Raw genomic sequence first — 21,922 nt, 5'->3', positions numbered from 1 at the left:
AGCAGCGAGAGGCCCCGTTAGCTAAAGTGGTACCTCAGGTTAAGAACAGTGTAGGGATTCGACGGCCAGCGTGAGGCACACCTCCGCTCCCAGGCAAGCCGCAGTAGCCGTCTGCACCTCACACCCTCACTCTCCCCATTGGCTTTCTCATGTCCTGTCTGTGACCTTTGCCTCCCTTTGGAAAGGCATGGCTCACTTCCCACTTGGTAGGAACATGACGTTGGTGGAGCAAGTTCTGCAAAATACCAGGGGAAAGCTATGTGCCAGCTCATGATGTAAAGGACCTAAAGGTCAGACTGCTCCTACACGGTGCATTTGTGCTAATAAAAAGGGCTCTGCTGAGCTTGCCAATCGTCTTGCTACGGGCACAGCTCACTCGCATCAACCCTCTGACTCGTGTGTTCACTTCACCTGGCACCCAAACAGGGACCTTGAAAGGGCCTCAGAAGGTTCTAACAAGGTCGGGGGCCAGTTTACTTACTTCGCTCGGCAAGAGCTACAGACGGGTCCTCGCATCCACTACGGATCCCGGTAAGTATAGGAAGGAAGGCCGAGGGTATGGGGGGGGGTTTCCCTGTCTGTCCAGCAATTGAAACATCATCAGGATCTCCAGAGCCTGCTTTTAAAAGCAAGGCATCCCTGTTCTCTCAAGGCACTTACTGCTCTATTGAGAGAAAATGATGCACAATGTCCCTGGTACCCTCAGAGCGGGTCTTTGCAGGTAAGGGACTGGGAGAAAATAGGACAGACACGTCACGCAGTGCCTAGAGCTGCTGTGCAGGTTCTCCAGGCAGGGCATTTCTGCAGAGACTCGGCTCCACGTTTCACCCCTGCAGAAGTTCAGCCTGTACTTTCACTTGTTAACCCTCTTATCTGCTCCACCTGCCCTGCCAGGTTTCTCGTGATACCGCTGATGGAACTGGCTGCTGAGAAACCAGTGTTTGAGAGGCCAGCTGCAGAGGCTTCTCAGGGTTCTCCGCAACCTCTTCCTTGCCCCAAATCAACCTTTTCTGTAATACCTCTTTCAAAGCTTCAGGTCAGCCTGCTTTGGTAGACACAGAAGCTCCTCCGGAGTCTGTTCAGCCTCAGAAGGTGACCCTCTCGACCATTCAGCAAATGGTTAAGGAGGCAGAAGTTTCTTCTCACCTAAGTGGAGAAGATCTTGCACACCTGGCTATAGGTGGTCCGGTCACACTCACACCAGATGGCCAGAGAAGTGAAATTAGCCGTTGTGACCCTCTACCTTTTTCTGTTGTCAGAGAGAAAATAAAAAATATTATTCAGTAGCACCTTAAAGACCAACTAAGTTTTTATTTTGGTATGAGCTTTCGTGTGCATGCACATTTCATCAGATACACACTGTTGTCAGAGAGGTAAAGGAAGCTGCGAATGAATTTGGCTTGTCCAGCACTCATGTGGACGGCTTTAAAAAGTCCCTGAATCTGAAAACATCCATCAAAAACTCTGCCACTATCAGACAAAGCGCCTCTTAGTGCTTTCTTGATTTTACTAAATCTTTGCAAGTAGTGGTAACATGGCTAATTGTTATCCCTGATGCTAGAAATGAAATCTTTCTGGTGAATGCCAATGACAGCTGTAAGCAAATTTTGCCAATGGCACACTCCTCTAAGACCTTCAACCGTTTACATGTGTTGTGTGCTTATCAGGACATAGGCTCCCGACTTTGTTAAGCAAATGTTCTGGCAGCTGCCTTGTGGCAGCCAGATAAGGCTAGTCAATGCCGGAGACTCCTCCATGGGGGCCCTCTAGCCTCAAAGGAGGAGGTTTCCTGTGCAAGCAGTCTCCTAAGAGCAGTTTGGCAGGGGAAAGGTCTCCCTTGGGAGGTGGTGGACTCTCCTTCCTTGGAGGTTTCTAAGCAGAGATCGGACGGCCATCTGCCATGGATGCTTGAGCTGAGATTCCTGCATTGCAGGGGGTTGGACTAGATGACCCTGGGATCCCCTTTATCTCTCCACTCCTGAATTCAAGGAGGAGGTTCCTTGCCTCCTGCTGCAAAGCCCGTTTCCCTGCAAGCTGTTCCTCTGGTTTCTGCCCAAGGGAGGGAGATGCTCAGAGTCCAACCAAGAGTCTCACCCCCAAAAGGATATCTGGGCATTGGCGTAGCCCCCCTAAATCCATTTAAAAAAATGCCGAGGTTCTGCCAAGCGAGAGATGGTTGAGCTGGATGGACTCTGCTTCGCAAGGCTTCCCTCCCTCCCTCCCCAGTCGTCCTTTCCTGCTTTGGTGTCTCTCCTGCAAGGGCTGCATCGCTGTCCCTTCACTCCTGGGATGATCGGGTGAGTCTCCTCTCTCTATCCCCCCCCCCCGCCGAGGGTGCAGTGGGGAGACGGTGGGGGTCCCAGGGCTGCAGCAGGGAAGGGTGCCTGGGGGGGGGGGACAAAGCCAAGTCAGGGAGGAGAGGGTCCTGCCAGGGGAGGGGGGGCGAGGTCTGCAAGGCTCTCCTTCCTGGAGATCAGAGGATCCCAAACTGACTCCCCCCAAATCTCCCTTCTTCAAACAAAGGAGTCCCTAGGACTTTAATTCTGTGTGACGTGTGCAAAGGGTTTTCCAAAGCTGGACGAGGAAGGGGACTAGCGCCCCCCCTCCATTAAAATACCCACTAGAAGGAGGAAGGACGTTAAGGTGGGGGAGAAAGGCCAGGAATAAGGAGAGGGATCCCAACCCATAGTCTGGCTGCTGCATTGCAAACCAGTTTCCCAGCCGTCTCCAAGGGCAGCTCCACACGGAGGCCACTGCAGCAATCCCCTCGCACCCAGAGCATGGCATCCCAGGACCACATCCTCTCTGTCCCAAAGGGATTGTTGCTGGGAAACCAGCTGAGCCGGAAATGGGCGCTGCTACTCACTGAGCCTCCAGGGACCTTGGCATCCATGGCTGTGTGTGTGTTAAGATATCTAACAGAATAATAATACTAAAATACCCACCTAAATTTCAAGGGAGATTTCTTTGTCCCCATCCACTTGGCCCTTAGGGAGTTGGCCGGATATATACCTGGCCCTCAGAGCAAAGAAACAGGGACCCCACCCCAGGAGTCTGTCTTGAGAGCGGCAGAGACTCTAAGTGCAAGAAAAGGAGACAGAAGCAGGGTGGGGTGGGGAGCATCTCCTGAGGACCCCCGGGTGAGGACCCCCACTAGAGCCAAGCATCCCTTTTTCACAAGATAGAAATGATTCCCTTATCATTCGGTTCTGACTTCATGCATTGATTGGAAGGCAGCAGAAACCACGTTGATTAATCTCACAGAAATCCCTTCAGTTGCCTCTGTAGCAGGGGCCCATGTAGCAGGGCCCCAAAGGGCCCCAATTAAGGTGATAATGTAAATCCCTATAAATCCTGGGATATGCTTATATTAGTGAACTAGTATATAGAAGCCCGTTAAAATAATGGGTGCTAGAGCGCGTGTCTCGGCAGAAGCCGGAGCTGCGGCGGCGCCTCCTCAGCCAGGCCTGGCCTGGCCTGGCCTACGGGGAGGAGGCTCGCCGGCCCCGGGATCCACCCACCGTCACCTCCTTTCCGCCCCTTGGTTGCCTGCCACCATGGGTGCCGCTGGGAGAAGGAGAGGTGTCGGGGCTCAGGCAACCAAGGGGCGGAAAGGTGGAGGTGGTGGGTGGATCCCGGGGCCGGTGAGCCTACTCCCCATAGGGGAGGCGGCTGAGGAGGCAGCGGGCTGAGGAGGCCGGCCCGGGCCAAGGCGGCGGGCATCGAGCCAAGGGGGCCACCAGGGAGGTCAGTGGAGAGGAGCGGGGCATCGCCATAGCCTCCGGCACGTGAGGGCGAGGCGTGCCCGTGAGGATCCATGAGGGGTGGCCGGAGCTGCCGGGAGGTGGGAGGAGGGGGTCCCGCCATTGTCCCGGCCAGAGGTGTCGCGCTCCTGCTGCTTCTGCTGCTGCTGCTGCTGCTGCTGCTGCTGCAGAAGGAGGAGGAGGGAGCCCGGAGCTCAAGGCAGCCGCTATGGTTGTGAGGGGATTGAAGGGGAGTGGCCGGCCGGAGGGGGGCGGTACTCGTGCCCGCCTCGCCGCCTCAGACTGGCTCGTCTCCCTGCCAGGCCGAGCGGGCGCCAAGCTCCCCTCTCCGAAGTGTCTCTGTGTCCAATCCCTGTGTCCGTGGGGCACATGCGCAGTAGCGCGGACACAGGGACTGGACACAGAGACACTCGCATATTATTATATAGGATTATGGTAACCTGTTGCTTTAAAGAAACTGATGATTCAGCAAGAAGCCGTTCCTACTGGGATAGAAGGTCAGCTAATAGGTCAATCACAAAGAAGCAATTCATAAACTAGAACATAAATTGTTACATCCACACGTAACACAGGTTCCCATACATGCAAACTAACAATATGTAACAGATCACGGTAAGAATCAAAGTTTAGTTAGCAGTGCTTATTGCGCATGCGTATTAAATATGAAATGAGGTAATGATGAATATTAAATATAAAATGATGTAATGATTTATGTGATTGGTTAAATTGAAATCCTTTTTCTGAAATGTTATAAATACCCCTCTGCCCGACCTTTGGGCGGGGTTGCAGTTTTGCGAAAAGATTCGACTGTAACCTTAATGACTTTGCAATAAACTTAATGGACTCCTAACTCCTCTTCTCTCTGAGTTTTATTGGCTAACTCAGAAGATAAGCCATTTTGCATTGCTAGAAGGCTAGAGACTTATTTCTTCTGCTCTTCCTCCTCTGTCTTTTCAGAAAGATAGCTCCTGGTCTGGGATGTGCTGCAGTCCAGCCCAGGTTCCCAACAAGACTCATCCATGCTTGCTCAGGGAACCACCACCACTCCTCCTACAAATTCTGTAACAGAACAATGTATTTGCTTTGTAGGATTTGCTAGAGCTTCTCGTTAAGACGGACAGAACTTGGCAGAAGACCAAAGGGTTCCTTCCGATCTCTTAGAGGCTTCCTGAGAGCACAGATGGATGAGCAAGACTCAACTGGCCCTGGAGCAGGAAGAGGCCATGCCATCCAAACTGGGAGCAGTGGGGGATTCTGGGAAAACCCAGTGCAGAAGATCCTGGGTGAGGAGGACACCCTCCGCTCAGAGGTGCAGAGCCAGCAGTTAAGGCAGTTCTGCTGCCAGGAGGCCAAAGGACCCCGAGAGGTTTGCAGCCGACTCTACCACCTTTGCCACCAGTGGCTGAAGCCAGAAAGGCACACGAAAGCTGAGATGCTGGACCTGGTGATCTTGGAGCAGTTCCTGGCTGTCCTTCCCCCGGAGATGGAGAGCTGGGTGAGGGAATGCGGAGCGGAGACCAGTTCCCAGGCGGTGGCCCTGGCCGAAGGTTTCCTCCTGAGTCAGGCAGAGGAGAGAAAGGAGGTGAGAGAGACTTTCCTCGGGATACTCCCAAGGGGCTCCAAACAGGATGGAGAACATCCCATAATGGTCTACTGAAGGCCCATTTGCTTTCTGGGAAGGCATCCATGGAATGAGCTCTAACACCCTTAATGTTTTTTGTCTTTGTCATTCTCTTTCTAACATTTCTCACCATTCCTTCTCTGTTTTGAATCCTTGTTGTTTTTTTTCAGGAAATGGATCATTTTGCAGAAATAGACCTGGATTCCTGTGAGGCAGAGAGGCCTCCGTTGGACACCATAGAGAGGCCACTGGGTAAGGAGGAAGGTGGTTTCCCTCCGGGGCAGGGGGAGTTGGGAACAAGGGTTCAGAGGAGGGGAGATGCATTTTTGAACAACTAACATGAAATGGGCACAAACCTCCAACTGCACTCAGCAGGTAAGTCTTTCTCAAAGGCCCATTTGTAGTTAGAGATGCCCTCTTTCACCTGTGAGAGAAGCAGGGACTCCTGGCATCCTGCTTTCCTTTTCTCTCTTCCAGGTGACAGAGTGATGCCGGCAAGACCTCCTGATCCGTCTTTTCATGGGGGCAGAAGGGAAGCAGCGGCTGTGGAACCAGATCAGGTCAGGGGAAGCTGCCTTGTGGAGACAGCGGCTGAGGGGTGGAGCAATGTCATGGACTGGTTGGGCACAGAGGAATGGTGGGAGGATGCAGCTGGGGAACCAGGAAGGGAAGATGGCTCAGAGCCCAAGAAGTGGAGGTAGAAGAAGGATGGGCGGTCAGAGGGGGAAGAGGGGGAAGCCAGGGAAGAGGAGGTGTCAGAATCTGAAGGCGTAACAGGGCTTAGTGAGCTGGGAGACTCTGTGGCAGAATGCAGTCCAGAATCAGAGGCAGAAGAGGAAGGAGGTGAGAGGGAGGAGGGAGGTGGAGAGGCAGAGGTGAGTCAGGAGAAGGAGGAGCCACCGATGGCTCCCTCTCCTTCTGCCAGAAGCCACCCTCCCTGTTTGTCTCTCAGAGTCAGAAGATCATCCAAGACAGATGGTCATCCAAAATAGGCTTGTTTTATTTCTAGATTGAGCACTGAATGTTAAAATTGCTTTCTAAGCAGTGGACAAATGAGAACAAATAGTCCCCTGGATTCACCTAACCAGCCCCATCTGCTGCAAAATGGGGTCTGCCCCCCATTCAGGGGTGTATCCAGGATCAAAACTAGGCCAATGGCCAGCATGAACACGAGTCTATACAGTCCATAATATCTTACCATTAAAAAAATACAGAAAAATACAAAAATAAAACATACCTTAGTGTTTGTGCTGGCCATTAGCCTTAATAAAATGTATGACATAATTAATGATATTTATTTATTTATTTATTTGATTTATTTTTTGTAGTTAAAAAGCTGAAGAAGACCAAACCGAAACAGTATGATTACCTTGGATCACAGTCTCACATGTCGTTATGGTTTATAAAGATAAAAACAGATATATATTTCACCAGTTGGAATTGGTCGACGTGTTGCCGGTCCACTGTCCCTCAGACCTTGTGGGGTGCCGGACTATATTTTGGGGGGGGAAATATGAATGAATTCCTATGTCCCACAAATAACCCAGAGATGCATTTAAAATAAAAGGACACATTCTACTCATGTAAAAACATGCTGATTCCCAGACCGTCTGTGGGCCGGATTTAGAAGGTGATTGGGCCGCATCTGGCCCCCAGGCCTTAGTTTGGGGATCCCTGCTCTACAGCATTGGGAGGGAACTCCCCAGAACAGGAAACGAGGAGAGGAAAAAAGGATCCTTCCATCAGGGAAACCGGAATGCTTGTGTAGGCAGAATGAATTAAAAACCACAAGGAGGAGTACCAACTATTTGCACAAAGACGAACACCCATAATTAAAACGCAGAATAAAATAATTCCATTAAAGCATTTAAATAAGCATCCATAAGCAATCCTATTGAAACAAAACAACAATTTACAGGAAGGAAACAACAGAGCATTGTGTAGCAGATCATATTTCTGCTGTTTCAGAGGAGGACATTTCCCTTTTTCTTTTAGGGTCCAATGTGCTTTGAAGACGTCGCTGTTCATTTCACGAACGAGGAGTGGGCGTTGCTGGATCCTGACCAGAGAGCTCTGCATAAGGACGTCATGGAGGAGAATCGTGGGATCGTGGCCTCTCTTGGTAAGGCTCCCTGTGGGATCATAATATCTGCCTGGAAATTCAAAAAATACCTCTATGTGACAAGCCTCATATATTTTCACAGAGCTCAACAGCGACCCCTACAGCTCTTGGGAACCTAACACCCCCACAATAAACAGCAAATTAGTTTTTTATTTGAACAATCTTCCTCAAATTGTTCCTTTTTCTGCCACGATTGGGCTGCTCTGAACTGCCCAGGCCAGCTTCAATGTCAGCTTCAGAATTGTTAGGAAAGACAAGATGTGTAACTTCAGGTTTTCTGTTTTTGCTCCTGTCAGTCTTGGGTTGACCAAAGAGATGAGTGACATTGGAGATGGAGGGGATGCCATGACTGGGCCAAACAAAATTCATCCCAGGGAAGAGCTAGGCTTATTGAATCTCAGGTAGTAGTAGCAGTGATGATGATGATGATGATGATGATGATAGTAATACAGTGGTACCTCGGTTTACCAACTTAATCTTTTCCGGAACAGGACTGTTCTTAAATCGAGGTACCACTGTAGTAATTATAATAATTTTTATTTATACCCTGCCCATCTGGCTGGGTTGCCCCAGCCACTCTGGGTGGCTTCCAACACATATACTGTGGTACCTCGACTTACGAATTTAATGCGTTCCGAACGTACATTCATAAGTCGACAATATTCGGAAGTCAAAACCCATAGGAATGCATTGGGGGAAAAAATCCATGTCGAAAAAAATCCTATCTAAAAATTCGTAAGTCGAAAAAATCCTATCTAGACCCAATCCAAAATGGCGGATGGAGCTCCGTTCGTAAGTTGAAACATTCGTAAGTTGCGTCATTCGTAAGTCGAGGTACTACTGTATAAACATGAAACATAATAATAATCTGATCCCCATATAAAAAGAACATTAACTTTAAAATGAACAACTTATCCTAGTGGACAAAATTGTGGAAACCTTTTGTGAAAAGTGTATTTCTGAGGTTTGATGGCTCATAACAGCACTTTTGTATGGAGTAATACCATAAAATTATGTATCAATGGAAAGATAATTTAATGAAGAATGTAATGCAATAACTTTCATGAAGGAGTATTTATTAGAACAGCATTCATAAAGAAGAAACGTGAAACCTTTGGGAACCATTGGTGACCTTTAGCTTTAATTACGGCCTTACAACGCCTTCCCGTGAAGTGAACCAAGTTTTTAGTTCTTCAGCTGTAATAATGTGAAACCACGATTGAATTATTGCCTCTGTTAATTGGGCTTTATTGCTGGGTTGCTTCTGACTAACAAGTTTCTTTAGTCGGCTCCATAGATTTCTGATTGGGTTAAAGTTTGGGCTATTCTGAGGCCATTCCAGCAGTGGAATATGATTATCTTGAAAGCACCTTTTGCACACAGCAGCAACATGACATGGAGCTGAATCCTGTTGAATCCACACACTCACACACACTCTAGTTGGCCCGGCCACGCATTGCTGTGGGTCATCCCTGTGATTCCCCCCACCCTGTCCTGATACATGACGTATCCTGCCCCTCCTCCATCCACCCCCTCAGCTCATCCCTGTTTCGGTAGAATACCCTTCCCTCTGTTGTCCCTCCCCTACATTGGCCCCCACCCTTGGAGAAGGAACTGTCAGTTTCTGGGTTCTATTTCCCAGTATTTACTTTTGTCTGAGCCCTCTGTTGTCCCCGGGGAATGTTGTCCCCTCCCTCTGTATCTCCATACATTGGCCCCTGCACACGCATCATGAACATTTATATGTATATAGATTATTATTTTTTTGAAATAAGAACATGAGAAGCAGAAGTTATTATTGTTTAATTTTATTTTTGGGCTTGTCTTTTATTTTGGTGGGTATTGTATGATTTGGGTGTTGTGTGTTTTGCGGTTTTTGTGTTTGATTTTGGTCATTTGGATTTTCTAATTTTGGAGTAGGTGTTTTGAATGTAGGATGTGGTGTTGGTTTTTTTTTATTGTCCTGTTTGCGATGGTTTGTTTCTCTAGTTGGGGTTGTCATTTATTTTGGTGTGTAGTGTATGATTTTGGTGTGGGTGGTTGTTTTTGGGTTTTTTATTTTTAGTGTAATTTTTTGGAATGTAGGATGGGATGTATGTTGTATTTTTAATGTGTTTTTTGTAACATTTTTTATTTTTATGGTTTTTATTGTGGGTATAATTGAGGAGTATTTGGTGTTGAGGAAGCTGGGAAGAGGTCTGTTTGGGCAAAGAAAAGGATCAGGGGTGATGATGCGCCCTGGGACCCAGAGAACTACTTTAAAAATCCTGACCCGGGGGGGGGTCAAATAGCAAAGCCCCACAGCCCCGTAGCAACAACAGAAGGCGCGTCCCGAAGCGCCTGAGTTGTTCGGTTCCATAAAAAACCCAGGAAGTGGCATGGGGAAGGTAGGGGATTGTAAATCCGGGGGAGAGGGATTGGCCACTGCAAATATCCGAGGACTTAAACTGGGGAGAGAAAGTGCATAGTTTTTTTATAGAAAAAAAAAAGACGCAGAGGCTTGCATTCAGTCATAGTATGAAGCCTAGGTTAAAAGGGGCATGACTGCCGTTAATTAAAATGGCAACCGGAGCCCCGCATGTGACACAACGCCCGCTAATTTAAAAAGCAAAAACCTCTCGCCGTGCCCCCAAGTGCGTGTTTGGGGAAATGATGAACGACTGCCTAATGCTGCCAGGCATTTATTAATGCAGCCGCCAGGAGGCAAGGCCTAGTCTGTCGGCCTTGGGTTGGGTTAGTATTTTAATGTGACCTGAGGCCTCCGCCCTGTATCTCCATTCCTTGGCCCCAGCCTGACTCTGTGGGTTGTCTGGTAATGGTTTCAGTTGCTTGGTTGATGACATCATTATCTGGCGCTGCCCTTCAGAAATTCTGCTCGTGATAGTGTGCAATCTGCCTTTCTATTGGATGCTGCTGGAGTTTTTCTGGTCATGACGTCTAATTTGGGCGCCACTTTTTTGTGTTTAATCATTATTTTTTTAGGTGTGAAAGGTGTGGTTTTTTTGAAATAATTTTTACACCAGATCTCTCCCTGATGGGCAAGGTACATTGTGCCCAAATTTATTAAAATTCGGTTCAGCGTTTATGGTGAAAGGCTGTCTCATCTGTGCACGCAATGCCTACAGATAGATAGATAGATAGATAGATAGATAGATAGATAGATAGATAGATAGATACATGCTTCAGTATCTGGGAAAAGATCACCTGCAGAACACTTCAGTTTGGGCTGAAGTATTTCATTTATGTATTTTGGGGCATTTACATTCTCACTAATGACACAATTTCTGCCCACACCTTTTGCTGCCATACAACCCCAGATCATCACACTCTCTGGGTGTTTCACAGTCGGTGTAATGTAAGTAGGATGTAAATCTTATCCGATTCTTCTCCTCGCGTATTTCATGCCATGACTACGAAGCAAGGAGATTTGGGTCTCATCGCTCTAAATAACACTGTCCCATTGTTCCGCTGTCCAGTTAACATGGGTTTAATCTTTTCAACCTTTGCTTGAGAGGTAACAATGGGTTTTTCCTTAGAATTCTAACATTTAAACCAGTCCTTGCACTCAACTTCACATTACATTTCATTATGTCATCTTGTCTACACCCAGATGGTTTTCTTTTGTCATCTAGGCACAGTCTCTCCATCCTTCGATCGTCACTTACCTTTGTGCACCTTTTCCTGCCTTTACCAGTCTGATTTTGTAGTGACTGAGTCTCCTAATACCTCTTCAAAAATACAGAAATGTCAGCTTTGGTTAAGTTTCCCCCAATCTTTTACCTAATTTCTTCATAACTGTAGCCTTGTTCTCTTAATAGTACAATTTTACATCACTTTCTGGGTTACCAGTCAACTCTTTGTGCCATTTCTATAATTTTATTATGCTTTACAACCACACTGTATGAAATAACACAAAAAACAACCAAAGTGATAGCAATCACATAACACACTGACAAAAGTCAACCTACGTATATTGTGCTTCTTTTTTCTGGTTATTTGGCTATAACATTTGATAGAATACGGTAAATTGAACAAACTTTGTTGAATTTCATTGATTAAATTATCTTTCCATTGATATATAATTTTATGATATTACTCCAAAAGAAGTGGTGTTATGAGCCACCAAACCTCTGAAATACACTTTTTCCCAAAAGGCTTCCACAATTTTGACCACTACTGTATATCAAACAAAGCAACATTCAACAACTCTATAATAATAATAATAATAATAATAATAATAATAATAATAATAATAATATTTATACCTTGCCCTTCTGGCTGGGTTTCCCCAGCCACTCTGGGTGGCTTCCAGCAAAACATTAAGATAAAAACATCTATTAAACATTAAACACTTCCCTGAACAGGGTTGCCTTCAGATGTCTCCTAAAAGTCTGGTAGTTATTATTAGATTCATCAGAATCTAATAATATATATGTTGGCTAATGGCAAAAAAAACCAAAAAAACAACCACCACAAGTAATGAACACAACCCCAACTCCCTTCAGTTCTTCTCCATTTGTTCCTGAGGCCCCAATCACTTTTTTCTCTATTGCAGATTGTGATGAATTAGAAATCAAGAACAAAGGTGACCACGATAAAATCCGCAGAAAGGAGAAGCCACATAAAAATTTGGAGAGTGGAGAAAGCTGTAGTCAGAGCTCCCATTCCACTTCCCATCAGCAAAATCTCATTGGAAAGAAACTTTATCAGTGCATGGAATGTGGAAAGAGCTTCAATCACAGCCACCATCTCACTTCCCATCAGAGAATTCATACAGGGGAGAAACCCTATCAGTGTGTGGAATGTGAAAAGAGCTTCAGTCACAGCCACAGTCTCACTTGCCATCAAAGAATTCATACAGGGGAGAAACCCTATCAGTGCGTGGAATGTGGAAAGAGCTTCAGTCACAGCCACAGTCTCACTTCCCATCAAAGAATTCATACAGGGGAGAAACCCTATCAGTGCATGGAATGCGGAAAGAGCTTCACTTATAGCTCCGCTCTCACTTCCCATCAGAGAATACATACAGGGGAGAAACCCTACCAGTGTGTGGAATGTGGAAAGAGCTTCAGTCAGAGCTCCTCTCTCACTAAGCATAAGAGAATTCATACAGGAAAGAAACCATATCAGTGCTTTGAATGTGGAAGGAGCTTCAGTCAGAGCCACAGTCTCACTTCCCATCAAAGAATTCATACAGGGGAGAAACCCTATCAGTGTTTGGAATGTGGAAAGAGCTTCATTAAGAGCTCCCATCTCACTTCCCATCAAAGAATTCATACAGGGGAGAAACCCTATCAGTGCGTGGAATGTGGAAAGAGCTTCAGTACAAGGTCCGATCTCACTAAGCACCAGAGAATTCATACAGGGGAGAAACCCTATCAGTGTGTGGAATGTGGAAAGAGCTTCAGTAACAGCCAAAATCTCACTTCCCATCAAAGAATTCATACAGGGGAGAAACCCTATCAGTGCATGGAATGTGGAAAGAGCTTCAGTACAAGCTCCTATCTCTCTTCCCATAAAAGAATTCATACAGGGGAGAAACCCTATCAGTGTGTGGAATGTGGAAAGAGCTTCAGAAACAGCTCTGATCTTACTTCCCATCAAAGAATTCATAAAAGGAGAAACCCTATCAGTGTGTGAAATGTGGAAAGAGCCTCAGAATAAATGCCTCTCTCAGTTGCCATGAAAGATTCCATTCAAAGGGTGGAAAAACCCTTCGTTGTACAGCTTTAAGTGCCAGGGGGAGAACGCACCTCTTTACCCAGGCCTTTGACTGACTGACATCTAATGTTGTTTTAAAATGTGGTTGGGAGGTGGGTTACAGATGTGTATTTTGTGTTTTTATGTTGTACCTGTCTTGAGACCTGTGGCTGTAGGGAATAGGGAGCCAACTCTTAGTGGCTGAGGGGTCTTTGCCCCCACATAAAATATTTGATGGGGCCACCTACCCAGTTGATAGGCATTGCAATTCCAACCACGTGCATGCATTATGTGATTAAGGGCAGGAATAGTACCACTTTATTCTGCCTCGGTCAGGCCCCAGCTAGAATATTGTGTTCAGTTCTGGGCACCATGATTTAAGTATCTAAAATTTTCTTTACCAGGGAAAATCAAGAAGGTGGGCGAACACAATCCATATTCCTTTAATAACACATGGCCAATGTTTATTGCATACAATATTTATTGATGATGACTTACTGTTCCCAACCCTAACCCTGCGGAAAGCCATCTAATTAGACTTTCATTTGATTCTGACCTGTTTTTAGGAGGTAATTTAATTTTTGTTTTATTTTATGTTATATATTTGATGTTAGGTGCCCTGAGCCTGGCTTCAGCTGGGGATGGTGGGATAGAAATAAAAGGTGGTGGTGGTTGTTGTTGTTAAATTGTTTAGAGTGTTGCAGGAATTCACCCAGCACTCATGGGAAAATGTATTGTGGTCTTTTAGAATGCAGTGGTACCTCGGGTTCTAGACACTTCAGTTTACAGACTCCACTAACCGGGAAGTAATCTAATAAGTCTGTATTTCCCAATGTTATCCATTCTTTTAACCAACAGAGACAGGACGCCTCATAATATATCCTCAAGTCCGGCATGGAGAATCCACCTCTTTCCTTTCTATCCACTAGAATTTTATATTTTATTCTTGGTTTCTTCCCCTGCCAGACAAATCTCTGCAAAACGTTTTGCCGTTCTCTGAATTGTCCTGTTCTCATGGGAAACTGTATTGTGGTCTTTTAGAATACAGTGGTACCTCGGGCTCCAGACACTTCAGGTTACAGACTCCACTAACCCGGAAGTAATACCTTGGTTTAAGAACTTTTCCTCAGGATGAGAACAGAACTCCTTCGCCGGCGTCGCAGCAGCAGCAAGAGGCCCCGTTAGCTAAAGTGTTACCTCAGGTTAAGAACAGTGTAGGGATTCGACGGCCAGCGTGAGGCACACCTCCGCCCCCAGGCAAGCCGCAGTAGCCGTCTGCACCTCACACCCTCACTCTCCCCTTTGGCTTTCTCATGCCCTGTCTGTGACCTTTGCCTCCTTTTGAAAGGCATGGCTCACTTCCCACTTGGTAGGAACATGACGTGGTGGAGCAAGTTCCGCAAAATACCAGGGGAAACATATGTGTCAGCTCATGATGTAAAGGACCTAAAGGTCAGACTGCTCCTACACTGGTGCATTTGTGCTAATAAAAAGGGCTCTGCTGAGCTTGCCAATCGTCTTGCTACGGGCACAGCTCACTCGCATCAACCCTCTGACTCGTGTGTTCACTTCACCTGGCGCCCAAACAGGGACCTTGAAAGGGCCTCAGAAGGTTCTAACAAGGTCGGGGGCCAGTTTACTTACTTCTCTCGGCAAGAGCTACAGACGGGTCCTCGCATCCACTACAGATCCCAGTAAGTATAGGAAGGAAGGCCGAGGGTATGGGGGGGGGGTTCTCTGTCTGTCCAGCAATTGAAACATCATCAGGATCTCCAGAGCCTGCTTTTAAAAGCAAGGCATCCCTGTTCTCTCAAGGCACTTACTGCACTATTGAGATAAATTGATGTGCAATGTCCCTGGTACCCTCAGAGCGGGTCTTTGCAGGTAAGGGACTGGGAGAAAATAGGATGAGAACAGAACTCGTTCGCCGGCGGCGCAGAAGCAGCGAGAGGCCCCGTTAGCTAAAGTGGTACCTCAGGTTAAGAACAGTGTAGGGATTCGACGGCCAGCGTGAGGCACACCTCCGCTCCCAGGCAAGCCGCAGTAGCCGTCTGCACCTCACGCCCTCACTCTCCCCATTGGCTTTCTCATGTCCTGTCTGTGACCTTTGCCTCCCTTTGGAAAGGCATGGCTCACTTCCCACTTGGTAGGAACATGACGTGGTGGAGCAAGTTCCGCAAAATACCAGGGGAAACCTATGTGCCAGCTCATGATGTAAAGGACCTAAAGGTCAGACTGCTCCTACACGGGTGCATTTGTGCTAATAAAAAGGGCTCTGCTGAGCTTGCCAATCGTCTTGCTACGGGCACAGCTCACTCGCATCAACCCTCTGACTCGTGTGTTCACTTCACCTGGCGCCCAAACAGGGACCTTGAAAGGGCCTCAGAAGGTTCTAACAAGGTCGGGGGCCAGTTTACTTACTTCGCTCGGCAAGAGCTACAGACGGGTCCTCGCATCCACTACGGATCCCGGTAAGTATAGGAAGGAAGGCCGAGGGTATTGGGGGGGTTTCCCTGTCTGTCCAGCAATTGAAACATCATCAGGATCTCCAGAGCCTGCTTTTAAAAGCAAGGCATCCCTGTTCTCTCAAGGCACTTACTGCACTATTGAGAGAAATTGATGTACAATGTCCCTGGTACCCTCAGAGCGGGTCTTTGCAGGTAAGGGACTGGGAGAAAATAGGACACACACGTCACGCAGTGCCTAGAGCTGCTGTGCAGGTTCTCCAGGCAGGGCATTTCTGCAGAGACTCGGCTCCACGTTTCGCCCCTGCAGAAGTTCAGCCTGTACTTTCACTTGTTAACCCTCTTATCTGCTCCACCTGCCCTGCCAGGTTTCTCGGTGAAACCGCTGATGGAACTGGCTGCTGAGAAACCAGTGTTAGACAGGCCAGCTGCAGAGGCTTCTCAGGGTTCTCCGCAACCTCTTTCCTTACCCCAAGCCAACCTTTTCTGTAATACCCCTTTCAAAGCTTCAGGTCAGCCTGCTTTGGCATACACAAAAGCTCCTCCGGAGTCTGTTCAGCCTCAGAAGGTGACCCTCTCGACCATTCAGCAAATGGTTAAGGAGGCAGAAGTTTCTTCTCACCTAAGTGGAGAAGATCTTGCACACCTGGCTATAGGTGGTCCGGTCACACTCACACCAGATGGCCAGAGAAATGAAATTTGCCGTTGTGACCCTCTACCTTTTTCTGTTGTCAGAGAGGTAAAGGAAGCTGCGAATGAATTTGGCTTGTCCAGCACTCGTTTGGAAGGGCTTTAAAAAGTGCCTGAATCTGGAAAAAAAAAATCCATCAAAAACTCTGCCACTATCAGACAAAGTGCCTCTGAGTGCTTTCTTGATTTTACTAAATCTTTGCAAGTAGCGGTAACAGGGCTAATTGTTATCCCTGATGCTAGAAATGAAATCATTTCTGGTGAATGCCAATGACAGCTGTAAGCAAATTTTGCCAATGGCAGACTCCTCTAAGACCTTCAACCATTTACATGTGCTGTGTGCTTATCAGGACATAGGCTCCCAGCTTTATAAAGCAAATGTTCTGGCAGCCAGATCAAGCTAGTCAATGCCAGAGACTCCTCCTCGGGGGGCCCCCCCCTCTAGCCCAGGGTCAAAGGAGGAGTTTTCCTGCGCAAGCAGTCTCGGCACCAACAACAGGCAGCAGCAGCAGCAGCAGCAGCCAGAAATGCCTTCAAAAGCTGCAGTCCAAGGCAGTGCAGAGCTGGATTTAGCTATGCTCTTAGGAACCACCTCCCATCTGCCAAGCAAGGTTCAGATCATTCCCACTCCAGCCCAAGGACCTCTTCCTACTGGAACAGAGGGTTCGTTTTCCCCTGGGTCCCGCACCAGTCAAAAAGGGTTCTTGGCAGTGTCTGTAAAGGCATTTTTAAAGTGCCCATTTTCTGGACTCAGCCTCCGCAACAGAGGCAGTTCAGAGCACTGCTGAGCTGACTTTTTTTTTTTGTTCTTGCCGCACTGTGGAGGGGGGGGGGAGGTTGGATTCTTCTCATGCTGTCAAAAAACGGCCTGTGGTGTGGCTAGTAACTTCCTGTAACTATGCCACCTGCAGCAAACATTTGCTGCCTTGAGGGAGAGCTTAATTCTACCCTCCCTGATCTCTCCATTACCTGCAATCACATTTCCCACCACAAAGGAAAAACAGCAGTTACTATTGCCCCTGTTTAGTCTTGTTTTTGCTGCTGCAAGTACCGGTATCATTACAATATGCCAACTGGTGCAGCCCTTCACTAGCCAACAATTGTTTACAGCCCTTGGTTTTAGTTGCAATGGGGCAGAAGCCCCTCTGGTCTCCGTTCCATAATGGACAAACATCACATGTGTTTTGCTAGTCTATATATCCCATTAGTCCAGCAAGTTCTGAGTTGCCCTCTGGCGGACCTGCCTGCTGGGTCTTCACCCCATAGACAAGAAGGTTCACCCTGGGGGGCAGGAGAAGGTCGAGGCAGGCCAGCAGAATATAGGGAGGCAGGTGGCGGCCAATATAGGGAGGCAGGTGGCGGCCAATCCGTCAGGAAGGTGAAGAGGGCGGGCACATAGGAGACCAAGATGGTGCAAGTGTGGATTTGTTGACTTCCACACACAATGATTTTAATGGAGGGAAAGAGTGGCCTGGACAAGGCAGAGGAAAAGAAGCCTCATCATTTGCCTGCTTTTTATATGTTCTATGTTTTAAACATCCCTGAGATCTCTTGATGAAGGGCGGTATATCAATTTAATAATTATTGACAATAATAACCATCCCTTGTTAGTCCCTTGAATTAGCAATTAAGCATTTCTGGAAGGGGAAATGATACACTTTTGTATATTAGCAGAAAAAGCATGCATAAGAATTATTAGACATAAAAAAGCATGTATAATAAATAACTTATTACTCATTTATGATGAGAATAGGATATATTTATTTTTTAGATCTTCGCTTGCTTCCTCCTTGGTATCCAGTGCGATTATTTGAGCAGGGCTAGAACTCAGGACCCGCTGCCTTGAGGGGCATCTAAGAGCAGTTTGGCAGAAGAAATTTCTCCCTTGGGAGGTGGTGGACTCTCCTTCCTTGGAGGTTTCTAAGCAGAGACCGGAGGGCCATCTGCCATGGATGCTTGAGCTGAGATTCCTGCATTGCAGGGGGTGGGACTAGATGATCCTGGGATCCCCTCTTATCCCTCCCACTCCTGAGGGTCCTTAATTCCTGCAAAGCCCTTTTCCCTGCAAGCTGCTCCTCTGGTTTCCGGCCAATAGAGGGAGATGCGCAGAGTCCAACCAAGAGCCTCACTCCAAAAGGATATCTGGGCATTGGCGTAGCCCCCCTAAATCCATAAAAAATAATAATCTGAAGTTCTGCCAAGCGAGAGAGGGCAGAGCTGGGTGTACTCGGCTTTGCAAGGGTTAAAGGGAAGCGAGCGGCCTTCCTAGAGAGGACAGGAAGCAAGGGGGCCAGGTCCTCCAGAGCCAAGGCCCCTCCCTCCCCCGTCCTCCTTTCCTGCTTTGGTGTCTCTCCTGCAAGGGCTGCATCGCTGTCCCTTCACTCCTGGGATGATCGGGTGAGTCTCCTCTCTCTCTCTCTCTCTCTCTCTCTCTCTCTCTCTCTCTCTCTCTCTCTCTCTCTCTCTCTCTCTCTCTCTCTCTCTCTCTCTCTCTCTCTCTCTCTCTCTCTCTCTCTCTCTCTCTCTCTCTCTCCCCCCCCAGAGGGTGCATTGGGGAGACGGGGGGGGGGGGGTCCCAGGGCTGCAGCAGGGGAGGGTGCCTGGTGGGGGGGGGACGACAAACCCAAGTCAGGGAGGAGAGGGTCCTGCCAGGGAGGGGGGGCGAGGTCTGCAAGGCTCTCCTTCCTGGAGATCAGAGGATCCCAAACTGACTCCCCCCAAATCTCCCTTCTTCAAACAAAGGAGTCCCTGGGACTTTAACTCTGTGTGACGTCGCTCAGCGTCTAACAGAATAATAATACTAAATTACTTGCCTAAATTCAAGGGTGATGTCTTTGTCCCCATCCACTTGGCCCTCAGGGGGGGTTGGTGAGATACATACCTGGCCCTCAGAGCAAAGAAAAAGGGCCCCCACCAGTCTGCCTTGAGAGCGGCAGAGAGTCCAAGTGCAAGAAAAGGAGACAGAAGCAGGGGGGTGGGGGTGGGGGGTGAGCACCTCCTGAGGACCCCCGGGTGATGACCCCAATGAGAGCCAAGCATCCATTTTTCGCAAGATACAAATGACTCCCTTGTCAGTCAGCTTTTGTGTCTCTCTTGCAAGGGCTGCATCGCTGCCCCTTCTGGGATCTGGTGAGTCTCCTCTCCTTCCACTCATTTCCCCCCCCCCCACCATCTTGCATTCTGCTTTACTCAGTGGGAGAATCTGCAAGAAGTTCAGAACTCTGCAGAGGTATGAACCAGCAGCTGCAGACTCTGCTTGGAGACACTGCCCAGCTTGTCTTTAAAACTCCGAATTTCCTCTATGATGGCAATGCTTCTGTTATTTCGCTCAGTTCTTCTTCTTCATAGTTGCTTGTAGACTAAATTCCCTTTCTCCTGTGGGGAAGGAATGGGGTCTGTGATGCAGACCCCCCCCCAAGTGTCCCTATTTCAGAGGGACAGTCCTGGATTTTGCAACACATCAAAGCATTAATTAAAACAATCTGGAAATGGGTTTCACATGTAAGTCAGACCAAGCTCAGAGAATAAAACATCATCCATAAGCAGAGAACATGGACTCAGCGCATCTGGGTCTTAAAGGAGCCTGAGAATTTTATTCACTGTCTGACTCCTCTTAGATTTCACCCACTTCCTTCCACATCACAAAAGTGGCATGTCTAACAAATCCACAAATTTTCAATATAAATTTAAATATAAATTTAAACTCCCTGTTTCTTTTATGCTGCTCTGCCCTTCACAAAACTCGTGTCCTCGGCCCAGGCAAATTCCTGGCAGTCAGGGCATAGCATAACATCGGAAAACATCTCCAGCCATGGATGTTCTCACTGCAACTTTGAGAAAGTTGGTGGGTTATCATTTTCCCTCTGATGTTTTACAGTGGTGCCTCGCAAGATGAATTAAATTCATTCCAGGAGTCAATTCGTCCTACGAAAAATTTGTCTTGCGAGTCGCGGTTTCCCGTAAGAATGCATTGAAACTTAATCAATGCGTTCCTATGGGCTCCGGGGGACTGGCGGCGGCGGCGGCGGCACTTGCTCGCTTGGCTCGGGGAAGATAGGCAGGCGGCGGCAGCCCCGGAGCCGAAGCGCAGCCTGCCTGCCTTCCCCGAGCCAAGAGAGCAAGCACCACTGCTGCCGCCAATCCCCCAAGCCAAGCACCCACTGCACTTTTGCTCGGGGGATTGGCGGCGGTGGCAGCGCTTGCTCTGGGAAGGGCCCTTGGCTCGGGGAAGGCAGGCAGGCGCTTGCTCTCTTGCCTGCCTTCCTTCCCCGAGCCAAGAGAGCAAGCGCTGCTGCCGCCGTCAATCCCCCGAGCCGAAGCGCAGTGGGTGCTTGGCTCGGGGAAGGGCGCTTCGGCTCGGGGGACTGGCGGGGAAGGCAGGCATGCAGGCAACAAGCTGCACCTGGAGGCGAAGCGCAGTGGGCGCTAACACCCTCAAAGTTTTTATCTTTGTCATTCTCTTTCTAATATTTTTTGCCATTCATTCTCTGTTTTGAATCCTTGTTTATTTTTCAGAAAAAGGATCATTTTGCAGAAATGGACATGGATTCCTGTGAGGCAGAGAGGCCTCCGTTGGACACCAGAGAGACACCCTTTTGGGGGGGGGATAGTTGGGACCAAGAGCCCAGAGGAGATACATTTTTTCTCACAACTAACATCTGAAATGCGCCCAAACATCCAAATGCACTCAGGAGAGACCTCAAAGTCCCATCTATAGTTCCAGATGCACGGCACTCTGGGCCTCCAACTTTTTTCTCTCTTGCAGGTGGCAGAATGATGCTGGCTAGACCTCCGCATCCATCTTTTAATGGGGACAGAATGGAAGCATCGGCTGTGGAACCAGATCAGGTCAGGGGTCAGGTCAGGGGAATCTGCCTTGTGAGGACAGAGGACAAGGGCTGGAAAGATGTCATAGCTCAAGGAGTGGTGGTGAAAAACAGTGTTGTCACAGAGGAGGACATTTCCCTTTTTCTTTCAGGGTCCATTGTGCTTTGAGGATGTCGCTGTTCATTTCACAAATGAGGAGTGGGAGTTGCTGGATCCTGACCAGAGAGCTCTGCATAATGATGTCATGGAGGAGATTCGTGGAATTGTGGCCTCTCTTGGTAAGACTCCCGGTGGAATCATAATATCTCTTTTTAAATTCAAAACAGCTCTCTGTGATGAACCTCATATATTTTCACAGATCTCAACAGCGCCCCCTTAAAACACCTGGGATTTCAATATTCCCACAATAAACCTTGAACAGTAAATTACTGTTTTTTCTGTGAATGTTCTTCCTCGAGTTGCAGCCTATTAAACAAAGATCAGCCTGGTCTGAACTCCCCAGGCCATTTAAATGTAAGCTTCAGAGTTGTTAGGGAAGTTGAAGTAGCTTCTGATGCTTTTCTGTTTTTGCTCCTGTCAGCCTTTGGTTGGCCAAAGAGAAGACTGACATTGGAAATGGAGGGAATGCCATGATAATAATAATAATAATAATAATAATAATAATAATAATAATAATAATTTTTATTTATACCCCCCCCTTCCCAGTCAAGACCGGGCTCAGGGCGGCTAACAA

General features: G+C 47.8%; 1 protein-coding gene and 1 pseudogene across 1 annotated transcript in view; both read left to right on the top strand.

Annotated features, from left to right (window-relative positions):
- Positions 1 to 21,922, top strand: part of LOC132592062 (zinc finger protein 883-like) — a 77,902-nt gene that overhangs the window by 8,724 nt on the left and 47,256 nt on the right. The window lies entirely within an intron of this gene.
- The window catches only part of LOC118085569 (zinc finger protein 850-like), a 55,934-nt pseudogene that overhangs the window by 2,344 nt on the left and 31,668 nt on the right, over positions 1 to 21,922 (top strand).

Source organism: Zootoca vivipara, chromosome 4, assembly GCF_963506605.1.
Source record: "Zootoca vivipara chromosome 4, rZooViv1.1, whole genome shotgun sequence".
Taxonomy (NCBI): Eukaryota; Metazoa; Chordata; class Lepidosauria; order Squamata; family Lacertidae; genus Zootoca; species Zootoca vivipara.
Note: the sequence above shows the minus strand (reverse complement) of the source record. Positions and strands in the feature narration are given on the sequence as shown.